This window comes from Pinus tabuliformis, chromosome J (genome assembly GCF_031772625.1).
Source record: "Pinus tabuliformis cultivar Carrire ecotype Pingquan chromosome J, CPIR1, whole genome shotgun sequence".
In the NCBI taxonomy this organism is placed as follows: domain Eukaryota; kingdom Viridiplantae; phylum Streptophyta; class Pinopsida; order Pinales; family Pinaceae; genus Pinus; species Pinus tabuliformis.
The window spans coordinates 1328746428-1328760951 of NC_142295.1; the positions used below are offsets into that span (position 1 = coordinate 1328746428).

The window sequence follows — 14524 nt, forward strand, 5'->3', positions numbered from 1 at the left end:
TTATGCATTGATGAGGCTTAACCTACTTTACCTGCAAGATTTCACTTCTAATTAAACCCTCTAGCACAGAGGGTTCCAACTTTTACACCCTACATGAAACGTCATCTTAAATGTATTTCAAACAATCCTCTTACTAAAACCATATCTTGGGTGAAAAAATAAACCTTCTTCGAATCTAACCAAATTATTCTTAAGGTAATTAACACATACATACATTTCCATGAGTAATCTCCAAAATTAAAATTAATTAATTCCTTCGCATCCTAATACTCCTAAAGTTTAATAAACATGAACCCAAATCCAAACTCAAATGAAATCCCCAAATTAAGATGATCAAAATGTTTTTATGAAATGAAGTGTTCTTTTAAAGTGAAGTGTGGAAAAAAAGGTATTCTAAGACAGAGAAAATGTAAATTGTATCATACTTCTTTATCTCGAAGTCAATGAAATCAACAAAAACAAAAATTAAATGTTCATATTTGGAAATCTCTTCCTTAACTGACCTCATCTAGTTATCAACCTAGGTTATTTTTTGGTGATGATGCATGGTATAACAACCAAGTCCTAACTTCATTATGTGTCTTCATAATGACCAACGAAAACACATAGATGTAAAAATCAAACATCAATATAAAAGTCATGATATAACTAACTTTAACCGTTCATAATAATCACGTGGGAGGAAACTCAGGCCCTGGCGAGATTACAGAGTCCAGTCAACCTTAAGGGAATATTCATTTTCAGAAAGATGCCGGTATAATATTGTGCAGGGATATTTTATTACAGCATATACAAAATAATCTGAAAATAATATAACAAAATAATCTGAAAAGAATATAACAGACCCTTTGAAGCTATAAAATGGCACGAAGCTCAAATGACCAATGCAGAGGCACATCAACTGCAGATTCGTGGATGAACCATATGATAAATGAAATACCAAACAATCCCAAAAAAACGGCAAGAATTGTATTTCTCTAAATCTGAAATCAAACAAAAGCATGAATTGTAATCAAACGAACACAATAGTCTTCAATTTATTGCAATCCAAACAGATCCATGGAGATACTTGATCCAAGCATGATACTGCAAGCAGATTCTCAAAAACACTTGCACACCATCTAATTGTTCTCGGGATGTCCATGTACGACCTAATATTATTTAACTGAATGAAAAACAGATCCATGCAAATACTCATCCAAGCATGCTACTGCAGGCTGATTCTAAAAAATAATTGCATCCCAACAAAATGTTTCTGAGGATATCAATGTAGGCCCTACTATTATCTAACTGAATGAAAATGCAAACTAATATCCACAAAAATCAATATGAACTAAATTATAAGAGACATTCTCTCCAAATCTGATAAATGCAAGTAATTAGTGTGGCAGATCTTTGCTAATTCGCAGACGTCTTAATTGGTCCATTGGAAACCACTTCAGATTCTGTAGCATGGTTGACAGTGGGATTGAGTTCATCCCAAGCCTCAATCCAAGTGACCATGGCATCTCCCAGCTTCTGGAAATATGGATCTATTGACCCAAGTTTGTCCCTTACTTGCTTTGACAACTCAATGTAGCACTGCTGGACAGTGATACATTCCCTTGGAAGTATAGCAGATTGGAAAAAGGGAATGATGTCTTCTTGCCAGAATATTCCCTTGTACTCTTTCTTCAAGTTAACAAAGGGGTTACTGGCCTTGCTGTGCCAAATATATGGCAGACCTGTCTTCACTCCCAATCCCAAGTGATCACAGATAACTTTCACACACCATCCTGCCCACATATCGTCATAGCGACCAATTGGCTGCCCATCACCCATCAACCCAAAATACATTGCAGGACCAATCAAGTCCCTATTGAAGGCCAAATTCATTCCACACATAGGGAAAAGAGTACCCTTTGGAATTGTCAAAACTGCATCAACATACCTGGTGTTGCGCTCCAAAGGTTTGACAAGCTGAGTTGGGGCATCATAGTCAGGGATATTCATCCAGAGGCCATGAGAAACTGCAGTGGGCGTTCCATGGCGAAGGCTGAAGGGATACCCACGAACAAAATCTGCGCCCTCTCTGTATGGATCATACAATGTATTGAAAAATAATGGAGTTGAGGGGGAAAGCAAATTCGTAATGTGCTGTTGGAGGGCATTGATGTCTTTGCCAGAGGGATCTTTGGCAACAAAGCAGTCATCATCAATTGTGAAGATATATTTCTTCTTGGAGACCATGTAGCCGAAGCAACGGCAGGCGCTATCCTTGAAGGAGATGCAGGAGGCCTTGGGGCCAAGGATCCTGTTGATATCGTTCCTGTTGTAGAGTTCGTAATCGAAACCCTTCGGCACACTGATGGTCTTAGACGGATCACCATCCTGCACAATGATGAGGTGATAGGGCTCAAAGAATGGTCTCCACATTTCCAGAAAATCCAAGTTCCGGATCGTGGGTATTACTATGTCCAGCTCGTCCTTCAGAATCGGGGTAGCAGCAGTAGAACCTGCCATTGTTACTTCTTGGATTGATGGAGATGGATCAGCTAAGTGCGAAGAAGGCAGAAATGAATGAAAAATGAAACCTAACACTACCTATTTGGCCCCAGAACTGACTTCTCTCTCTGGGAACTGTTCTGGTTAAGGTGTTATATATGCGCCCATATATACATATAGGGGAGAGGGGTGTTGGAAGACCAATTTCAAGAAGGAGATCGTGGACCAGATCTTGCCCAACTCAGCAAAGGCTCCTCGGAATTGGAAATTTGCCAGCTTGCTTCTTTGATGGGACGGATGCCAGTTCAACGTGCCACGTCTGGTGCACTATAAAAGTTAAATCGCACCCCTTAATGGGACTTTGACCAACTTTGCACGTGATCCGTTATCCTAGATCTTCTCCACATGGCAGCCCTTGGGTTGGCTTTAACCAACTTTTTGCACTTGTTTTCTTATCTAGAGCATCTTGCTTGTCAGATTTTTAATGGACTAGTTTATTTTTAAGTATTTTTTTGGGTTGGAATCCGGTAAAGTAATAATTTAAATTTTTAATTAATCTAGCATTTTGTTCCGGACTTTTTTTAGCATGTGGGGCAGTTGGAAATGGATCGTAATAATTTAATTCTTTGTTTGATCTAAGATTTTTATCCACTTTTTGGGCATTTGGGGCAGTTGGAAATGGATCTTAATAACTTAAATCTTTGTTTGATCTAGAATTTGTATCCACTTTTTGAACAAATAAGTGGATGGAAAAGGGATTTTAGGCAAAGCCATTGTAGGGAAGTTCTAAATCACATTGAATTGTGTTTATGTGAAAAAATATGATTGTATTTAAGCCTATTTCCCTGAAAAACAGGTTTGTTTGTTCGAATTCTAACATATTCCGTCGTTAACATAATTTTTTACATAATTTGAACTATATTTCTTAACGAGGCGCATTTCCACTTTAAGGAGGAGATGGTTATATAATAAATGTATTTACAATCAATATAATTTAAATTTAAATAATTGAAATTAATAAAATATTTTTTAAATGGTAATTAAATTATGGTAAAATGTTATTATAAAAAGTTATTTTAATATTTATTAATTTGCGTTTTAAATTTTTTTATTTTATTTATTGGATCTAAGATTAGGATGGATTTATGTTGATTTTTAATATTTTAATGATGGAGATGTGATAATGGAAGAGGCTATTTTATTAGGCGTTAAGCTAACCAACACCAATTTCTTCAAAGAAAAATGTATTTGTGTCATTATTCAAACATTACACAACATAGTTGTAGTACAGTGCACCTCAAACACTCATTCTAGACATTGTTAATAGCTATGTGTGGTGTCATGGCAAAAGTGAAGGATTATGCTACCACAAGGATGAAGGAGAAAATGGAGTTGTCACTTGGTTTTAGGACAAAACTAAAAAACCTAAGGAGGGGGAGAGAGGAAGGAAAGAGGAGAGAACGCCTTTAGATTAATTAGCGTTTTTTGTTGATTATGTCTTTTAACATTGTGAATGATGTGCCACTGTGCAAGCAACATACGTTCAAATCTTAATGAGTGTAGAGTGTCCCTTGTGTGTGTGTGTGTTAAGGAAGATGTTTGATCTTTCGAAGCAACTGGTTTCCCTTTATCAACAAAGGGGCTTAACACATGTCCAATAAATCAAAATTGGTTTAAGTGGACATTAATATGATACTCTTATCTATGATTGAAGATCAATTATGGTTCAATAACAAATATAAAGTATTGGCAAATAAACAAAGGAAAACTTATGAAGTAGATTTAATTCATTGGTTTTCTTTGGTGAGCTATTTTAGTGAACTATTGAAGATGAAAGAGAGGTAAAAAGGAAAGAACTCACCCACAAAAACATTGTTGTAGGAATTGATGTTGTTTGCATTGAAGAAGAGAGATGTGATAGAGCTAGAGCAAAACATTACTCTTGTTGAATGAACATATAGAAATTGCTACACCTTTCAACAAAATAGAATTGACTACTATATCCACTATAATGAAATAAAACACCTTAGATCTATCATATAAAATAATGAAACAATAAAATGTTGTATGTGACCTAAAGTGCCATTAGAAAACTAATATATATATATTATCCTTGTTGTGCTAAAACCTCCTTTAAGGTATAAGAATTGAATTATCCATGGTGTGAGAGTGGGCTAAGCCAATAGAGATGCTCTAGGACAGAACTACGAGCCTTAACGAAAGAAAGCACACCAAAAATCCAATGGTACATGAAAAGGTGATGGAGATGACAAGAACAAGCATCTTGAGAGAATGGAGAAGTGCCATAAGAGTTAGATCAAGATTTAGCATGAATTTGTAATTATTCTTATTAAAGAAGTTGAAGAATGGAAGTGGAATTAGAATGACTTCACTTAGGTGAGCATAACAATATAAACAAGCAAGGAAACAACCTTAAGGTGTAAGAGAACACTAGACTAGTCATTGGGAAATGTGTTCCATACAAAGGAAGCATGCTTCATGATTTAATAAAGAATCATAGGTGCAAAGGTCCATACCACAAAGATTTTCATTAAATAGTGCAGTTTGTTTCATGGACTATGACACACAAATGCAATACAACCCAAGAAAGGCATAGTACACTTGGTGCCAAGAAATTAGTAGGGGTCACTTAGAAAGATTGAGTTGATGGATCCCTAATTTTCCCAAATGGATTTGAGTTGTTGAGGACCCAAATTGAAGCACCCTAACAATTATGGGATGAATTAGAGGCTTCAAGCCCAACATAGAACACAAAGAATGGTTGAGTGCCCAAAATGGTCTAGCAAGGTTAAATTAGTGACTAAAAACTAAATACAAGGTAGAGGTAATAAGGAACCACATCCTTGCACCAGAAAATAATTCAAAGGAGGTCACTCATATAAGGTAATGTGCAGTGACTCAAGGGAGAGTATTCTAGAGCATAAGAGATTTCATATGAGAAATGAGAGATAAATAGATCATCCTTAGGCCAATAATGTACAAAAATGGCACAAAAGTAGGTTGCAGAATGGTACCTCTAAGAGTGTAGGTTTTTATCACTATTAAAGTGTATAATTCATACACTACACTATACTATTATAAAAAACTAAGATATCATGGATTGGAGAGTTTGGTGTTGAATTGAATTTATTTCCTTAGTTCTTTCATTACCCCTATATTTTTTTTCAATACCATTTTTGAGAGGAACACCATCATTCAATCACTCCTCCTTAAGTCTATGTAAGAAAATCATGGAGCAACAACAACATTTTTGCAAATTGGAAACCTTGGCACTTTTCATAATTCTTGGTTATATACCTTCAAACAAAACATGGCGAAAGCCAATGAGCTCACCCACTAATTGACAATTGTTCAAAGGTCCATACCACAAGTATTTTCATCAAGTAGTGCTCTTTGTTTCATGGACTATGACACACAAAATGTAGTACAACCCAAGAAAGGCATAGGGCATAGTACAATTGATGCCAAGAAATTAATAGGGGTCACTTTGAAGGATCGAGCCAATGGATCCACAATTTTCCCAAATGGATTTGAGTTGTTGAGGACCCAAAATGAAGCACCCTAATAATTATGGGATGAATTAGAGGCTTCAAGCCCAAGATAGAACCCAAAGAATCGGTGAGTTCCCCAAATGGTGTAGGAGGGTTAAATTAGTGTCCAAAAACCAAATACAAGGTAAAGGTAATAGTCAACCCTATCCCAGTGCTAGACAATAATCCAAGCAAGGTCACTCATATAAGGCAAGGTATAGTGACTCATGGAATAGCATTCTTGTGCATAAGAGATTTCATATGAGCTATGAGAGGTAAATGTGAAAATTTCGAAATTGAAATCCTATTGCAACAATAGGAAATTATTCTTCTAATTGGTAATTAATTTAACAGTTTATTTTCTATGGAAAATATTGAATAAATCACACTACAACCTTCAAAAATATAATTGCGGAAATAATAGTGTTGGAAACTCAAAAAATACTAGCACACACACAATAAAAATGACACCGTTATATTTGGACAAATGTCCTCGGAAAAACCCAACATGGGAAAATCGGTGCAACAGTGAGGGTTTTATTATTATGCAACAATGAAATTGTGAGTAAAATATATGGATACTCAACTGGAAATCCAAACAACAAGAAAATCTTGGCAAAATTATCTGAGGGAATTATCGTTCCTCTACAGGAAATCCCAGCACAACTTCTCTTCAGGAAAATTGTCCTCTTTGACCCTTTGTATCAGCCTCTACACTGCTCTGCGTAGACCCTTTGATGTCTAGCCTTTGAATTGTCTCTGATGAAGTCGTTTTTCTTGTCTCTGCTCAGGAGATCGCTTCTACAACACTCTAGGCTCTCTGCCTAACCTCTAGAACTGAAAATGAATTTCTCTTCAACTAAATTGAATTGCTTCTCTAAAGCAATTGTGTAGTCCTTTGCGTCGCCTCACTAGCAATAAATTGAACCCTTATTGCTACCTCTCTGAATCTGGAAAAGTTCCTTCGTATCACTATCTTTGCTCGTCACTATCTCTGTTGTCTCACTGAAGCTAGAACTATCCAGAAACTTACTGTTGCTACTCTCAAAAATCAGATTCTCCATGTGACTCTTGTGCCCTCTCCATCACCATATCGATATCTTCTTATGTCTTCCTGTTCGGACTCCAACAACCAAGATTAAATCTTACTTGATGGCTCAAATCATTTTTGGATCAATATGTGTGAGTTTATAGATGATTCACACCTTGGATTAATTAATCCTGATCAATTAACCATATTCCCTAAGTTTAGACAATAAATATTTAAAAATTGGTTAGTAATCTAATTAAGCCATCTCGAGGTGGAATTTCCAGAAACGATTTCTGTGTTTTGGAGATCTCATGTATTCTAGACTCTCCACTAAATTTTGTGGCTATAACACATCTGATACTATAAAAACTAACACTCGCTCTTAGCAAGAAATGCATTCTCTCTAGTGCTACACATCTTGCCACAACACCCAATCTTTGTATCAACGTCTGTCATGCTGTTGATGTATGGCCATATTACCCACCAACTAATACACAACTCTAATGTTACAATTGTGTTTTTGCTGACGCTGTTGAACTGTTGCCAACAATGCATTTGCACTACAACCTCTCATATGTGGCTGTTGCATCTGCAACCACTGCAATTGAGAAACATCCAAAATATTGAATCATCTGTGATTAGTATGGTGCATCTGTCACCTAATTTTATGACATCTACTAGCCTCTGCACTATCTCTGAAGAATCTACGTTGTTACTGACTCTGCACTATGCCACTTTGCATTGCTGCCAACCCTTCACTACGCTCTCTAACATCTTACTATAGCTGTCACTCCGAAATCTGACTGCATCTCCTGACACTTATACATCCTTCTACTGAATACTATGGGCCCCCATAGCTAGGTGATGATACATGAGGTGGACTCATTAGTGGACCCTGCCCAAATATGTAGCTCTCTAGGGCTACGAATCTAATTCACCCCACCTCACTCTTAGAGTTATGGCTACCAACACCATGAAGTATTCCTCTAACTTGGAGGAAAAATTGTTGATCTCAGTTGATGCTGCTTGCTGGTCCTTCTTCTCTGACATGTCCTTCTTCCTAAGAGGACATTGTGTGTTGTAATGACCAAGCTCACCACACCTAAAGCACTTTACCTTTGATAGGTCCTTCTTCTTCCTTCTCTACTCCCCCTGCCCCTGATTGGGACCCTTAGACATGAAGGCCACATTCTCCTCCTCCTTCACCACCTTTGATCTGTAGCTATTGTTGCCACTGATGGATCTCTTTAACATAGATCACCTCAACTCCTCCTGCTGCAAATCTGACCACATCTTGTCCCATTTTGGTAGCTTGTCTCTACTCAATATACTATGGACAAAAGCTTGGGACTCCTCAGAGACATTGTTTAGTGCTAACCTCACTAGCTCTGTTGGTAGAGCTGTTGCCCCAACAATTGCAATTTGGTCTCGAACCTCCTGAATCCTAGTGAGGAAGGGATCTATGCCTCCCCCCTTCTTCATCCTGATGCATCTCAACTTCTCCTCAAGGAACATATTCCGTTGCTCGGAAGTACCCTGATATAGAATGGAGAAAGCATCCCACATCTCTTTGGCAGTATCCTTTCCAGCTATGTGTGAGACAATACAGTCTCAAACTCCATCCAGGATCAACCGCTCTGCCTTCACCATTTCCTTCATATATTTCTTTAGCTTATCTATGTCCTGGGGATTTTCCATAACATTATCTATGTAGAGCTTCAGGCCATATTCATCCAATGGGAAGGGCATCCTGGCCTTCCATATGACATAGTTGGAGGAACCATCCAACCTATCCTGATCTCCAAGGCCAACTATGACCATCTCAAAAAATGTTGAAAACTCCCTCTTTCCCTTTACTTGGTTGCTTCTCTGATACTAGCATTCCCTTGTAGAATGCACATATTTGCTAACTGCTACTTCCAATCTGCATAGAAAAATTGAACTTTTAAGTCTCGAAGTTCCCTGAGAGAAAAATTCCCTTTGTTGTGTGTGCTTTTCTCTTTCAACCGATGGTGGTTCTGCTATTGTAAAAACCTCTGTGTCCAACCAAGGAATCTGCTCAGTGAAAAACTGAGCTGCAGTTGCTCCCTCTAATTGCTGTAATCACTAATCTAGAAAATTAGACTTTTCTACAACCCTGCAACTGAGAATCGAATTCCCACCCTAGCAACTCGACCTACCTATCAAGGAACTGTGCTACACTAAAAAATTTCATCTTGTTGCTCCTTCTAAACAATGAAATTTTCCTCTTCACTTTTGATCTTAGTGACTAATCACTACGCTTTGATACCATGTGAAAATTTTGAAAGTGAAATCCTATTACAACAACTGGAAATTATTCTTCTAATTGTTAATTAATTTAAAAATTTATTTGCTACGAAAAATACTGAATAAATCATACTACAACCTTCAAAAATAAAATTGCAGAAATGATAGTGCTAGAAACTGAGAAAATACTAGCACACACACACACAATAAAAATGACACCATTATTTTTGGACAAATGTCCCCAGAAAAACCCAACTTGGGAAAAATCGGTGCAGTGGTGAGGGTTTTATTATTATCCAGCAGTGAAATTCTGAGTACAATCTATGGATGCTCAATTGGAAATCCAAAGAACAAGAAAATTTGGGAATAATTATTTGAGGGAATTACCCTTCCTCCACAAGCAATCCAGACACTACTGGTCTTCAGAAAACTCATCCTCCTGGACCCTCTGTGTCAGCCTCTACGCTTCTCTTCATAGACCCTATGACGTCTAGCCTCTGAACTTCCTCTATTGAAGTCATTTTACCTGTCTCTACTAAGGAAATTGCTTATCAGACACTCTAGACGCTCTGCTCGACCTCTAGAACTGAAAACAAATTTCTCTTCAACTAAATTGAATTGATTCTTTGAAGCAAATGCACAATCCTTTGCATTGCCTCATTGTAAATAACTCAGACCCTTGTTGTTGCCTCCTCGAATTTGGAAAAGTTCCTCTGGATCATTATCCCTGTCCCTCACTATCTCTGCTACCTCACTGGAGCTTGAACTCTCTGGCAACTGACTACTGCTACTCTGGAAAATCGAATTATTTAAGTGAATCTCATGCCCTCTCCATCAACACATCGATCCCTTCTTATGTCTTCATGTTGGGACTCCAATGACAAAGATTAAATCTTAATCGATGGCTCATATCATTTCTAGATTGATCAGTGTGAGTATCTAGATGATTTGCACCTTGACTTAATTAATTCTCATTAATTAACCCTATTCCCTAAGTTTAGACTTACGAAATATTTAAAAACTGGTCAATGATCTAATCAAGCCATATTGAGGTGGAATTTCTAAAAACAATTTTTGGGTTTTGGATATTTCATGCATTCTATCCTCTCCACCAAATTTTGTGGCTAGAACACATCCGATGCTATAGAAACTAATAATAAACAAGTCATCCTTAGGTCAATCATGTACAAAAATGACACAAAAGTAGGTCGAACCATGATACCTCTAAGAGTGTAGGTTGTTATCAGTATTAAAGTGTATAATTCACACACTACATTATGCTATTATCAAAAACTAAGATATCATAGATTGGAGAGTTTGGTGTTGCATTCAATTTCTTTCCTTAGTTCTTTCATTACCCCTATATTTTTTCAATACCATTATTGAGAGGAAAAACATCATCCAATTGATAATTGATGTTACCTATCAATTTATTTTCTTGACAATTCCATGATTCCAAAAGTTTGATAGATGATAATAGTTCTTTGCAAGCATACTTTCCGTTGCAATCAAGTTTGTTAATGTTTTCTGAAACACAATATGCCAATGTCCATGATCACATACTCTTTAATAATAGCTTCAATTTCTAGGTGCAAGATTTGTGTGTTCAATAGTGGTCCAGGTGGCCCCAAATAGAAGTGGCCTTGAAAATAGCTTAAAAATCAAAGTCATCAAATGGAAGTAAAACTAGGACCAGATCATAGTCCTCTTCGCCCTAATTCCAACAGTGCAAATGAAACTCAAATCCGATTTCGTATGCTCAAGATATAGCTGGTCAAAGTTTTGGTCAAATTGGGCCAAGTGGTAGTCACTAACGAGGCAAAAATTTGGCGAAGGGATGACGCACTCAAAATGGTGGTTAGAAAGGGTGAATTTTTTTCCTATTTTATTCGCCTAGTGACCCTTAAAAAATGGATTTGAATTTTTAACTATATGTTCTATATAAATAAATAAAAAATAAATTTGGGTTGGTGGGTCGCCATCCCGCCACCCCCCAACTACATCAAATAACCATATTAAAATGTGGCGGGCGAGCCACCCTCGGTGGACCTGCATGACCACCTATCAAACAACGGTATGTATATATTGTAATGGTGGTTCCGCCCCACCCGATTGGTGTCATCATATGATGGAGCAGACAGGGTTCGAACCCACTCGGTCCATGTGGGTCACCCTGCCAACAGGCGGCCCCAAATTATATTCGACCAAACTCTACCAAAATTTACATAGTTCCAAACTTATAACATATCCGCCAAACAAAAGCATGCTATGTGGGGTGCGATGGGGGTTTGAACCCGGTTTGCCCATGTCCTAAAAACAACTGCCACCAACGAGCCACTGGACCTTGGTTTGTAAACTTTACGACTTGCTTATATTTAGCCCTTTACTTTTCCATTCGACCAAGGGGCAGCAGAGGAGTAGAACCAGGAGCGGTAGAACCTTGAGCTAGGAATCTTGCTAGAGGTTGAAAAAATTCCTTTGGGGGCCAGAGGTGGCAGTGTTAGAATTTGATAAATTTATAATCACTATTATATGATTTCACAACAAGAATCCAACGGTGATGTCTTTTTCTGCATCGAAGCTTTGAATTTTTCATCCATGATCACGATTTGAGGTATAAGGGTCATTTTTGTAAAGTTGATTGTAATTCATTTCTTTGCTGCCACTTAATGAAAGAAGGCCTACCCACTTTGAGCATGACCCAGAGACGTAGCTCACATTGGGTGAACTACGTAATCAAATCATTTGTGTGCCTTTGATCTCATGGTTTCTTTATGATTTCCGCTTCTTTTTAAAGTGTTTAAGTTACTTAGTTACATGCTCTTTTATATGCAATTTTGTATGCATCCTTGAAGTTAAAATATCTAGATCAAGTTTGGTATTAGAGAAGGTCTTCTTGATGTGAGTTGCATGAGTGAATGCTAACCAGGAATAAGCTCCAAAGAGGTGAAGGAAAACTTAAATCCTTTGATCCCAAAGCGGGGCATGCACCACGAATACAAAACATGGTAGATGAGGAAGAATGAATGGAGGAAGAGCGAAATTATCACAAGATCTTCTTCACCATGGCAAAGAAAGTTGACAAGTTGTTTGCAGTGTATGAGAAGACAATTAAGCTTGAGAAGAAAAATCTAGATGACCATGCATCAGTAAATCATGAAGGTGGAAGAGGAGAGCCTCCTGAACCGCCCTCTCCATCCTCTAGTGAGAGTTCTTCTTCTTCTTCTCCTCATCACTCTAACAGGCATCATATGAATACATCTAAGAAGCCATTTTTTAAGCGAGATGTAAAGTTTTATTTGCCCACATATAATGGAGAATGTAATGCAGATAAAATAAACAATTGGATTAGAAAAATCAAGGTTTATTGTCGAATTTAGCATATCGAAGGAGATGATGCCAAGATCCAATTAGCATATCTTCGACTCAGTGGCACACTCTTGTCTAATGAGAGAGAAAGTTGCAGAAAGGCAACAAAAACTTGGGTAATCTCCTTTCTTCTTGGTCCAATTTTGTTTCTGCATTAAAAGATCAGTTTTATCCTTTGGGTTATCAACAAAAGGATTTAATGGAATGGAAATATTTAAGGCAAGGAAAGGGTCAAAATGTACAAAGCTTCACATAATAGTTTAGAAAATAAGCATTGAATTTGGGCATTTCACTTGATTCACCCGAAACTATAACAAAGTATATTGGTGCTTTACATAGTTACATAAGACATTCTTTGTTATTATTTGAGCCTACTACTATTGATGCGACCAGTGTGAAGGCCATTCACCTTGAAAGCAGGGGAAATAATGATAAATAAGAGAAACCAAATAAATCATCTTTTAAACCTCATAATGGCAAGTTTAAAGGAAAAGGCAAGAGAAAGGACAAAAAGATGGCTATGACCAAGAAGGAGGAAGGAGAAAATCCATATTACACACATTACAAGAAGGAAGGCCATGATGATGAACACTGTTGGAAGTTGCATCTGGAGTTGAAGCCAAAGAGATTTGGTGGGAAGAACAAGAAAAAGACGGTGGCAACCATGCAGCAGGACCTTGGATTTGATTCCGGTGATGAGACACTGATCACAAAAGTGGCCACACAAGGTACTCTTTCTCTTCATGCTAATGAAATTTCTGAGTTACATACAAGTACAATTTATTCAAATGATCCTCTTGCTAATGAAGGAAATAAAATTGAACTATTCCAAATTAGAGTCGTAATGAAACATACTAAAGTGGAAATATCGTTTTATCCGAGCTCACAAGCAAATTTGATTTCAAAATCCTTGGTTAAAAAGTTAGGATTAGGGACCAAGCCTCATCCAATGCCTTACCCTCTTGGTTGGGTGTGTGATAAAGCAAAATTACATGTAACCAAACAGTGTAGAGCTAGATTTGTGATTGCATCCAAACTAGTAGATGACGTTGATATTGATGTTATATCATTGGATATTTGTGGTATTGTAATGGGGAGTCCATATTTGTATGACATGCAATTTTCTTTCACCATGAAAACAAGTATCATCTCATGAAAGATGAGGTGGAATACATTGTTAGAGTTCATCACGCCAAAATCAGTGTTAGTCTTATAAGTGTAGGTCAGATGAAGAGATTAATTAATTCTAGCAAAGGGTGCATTCTCATGGTTGTGAGAGAAAAAGATGCCAAGACATCTGAAGCTTTCCAAGATTGTGATCCCACTCATAAAAAGGAATTGTATGAAATTGCTTCTAACCATGATGGGTTTTTTTAGGAAGCAAATGGGTTGCCTGCAAAGCATGAGATCCAACATGAGATTCACTTGCAACGGGATGCTCATTTACCCAAAATTGGTATGTAGAGTTATTATCCATTGAGATGGAGAAGATAAAGAAGAAGGTACATGAACTGTTGAACCAAGGGGTCATAAGGCAAAGTTCTTCTCCATGACACATGGAGGATGTGCATAGACTACAGGGAACTCAACAAAATAATGATGAAGAATCGGTACCCTCTCCCTCTCATTGATGATTTATTAGATTAATTGAAAAATGTTGTCTATTTCACAAAACTGGACTTGTGCGGTGGTTATCATCAGGTTAGGATTGAAAAACAGGACGTATGGAAGACTGCATTCAAGATGAAACATGGGTTGTTTGAATGGCTGGTGATTCCATTCAAACTATTCAATGCTCTGGCCACATTCATGAGGGTGATGA

At 37.4% G+C, this 14524-nt stretch overlaps 1 pseudogene; it reads right to left on the reverse strand.

Moving 5' to 3' along the window:
* Positions 1-1014: 1014 nt before the first annotated feature.
* LOC149232204 (UDP-arabinopyranose mutase 1 pseudogene) lies at positions 1015-2637 on the reverse strand (annotated as a pseudogene).
* Positions 2638-14524: the final 11887 nt, after the last annotated feature.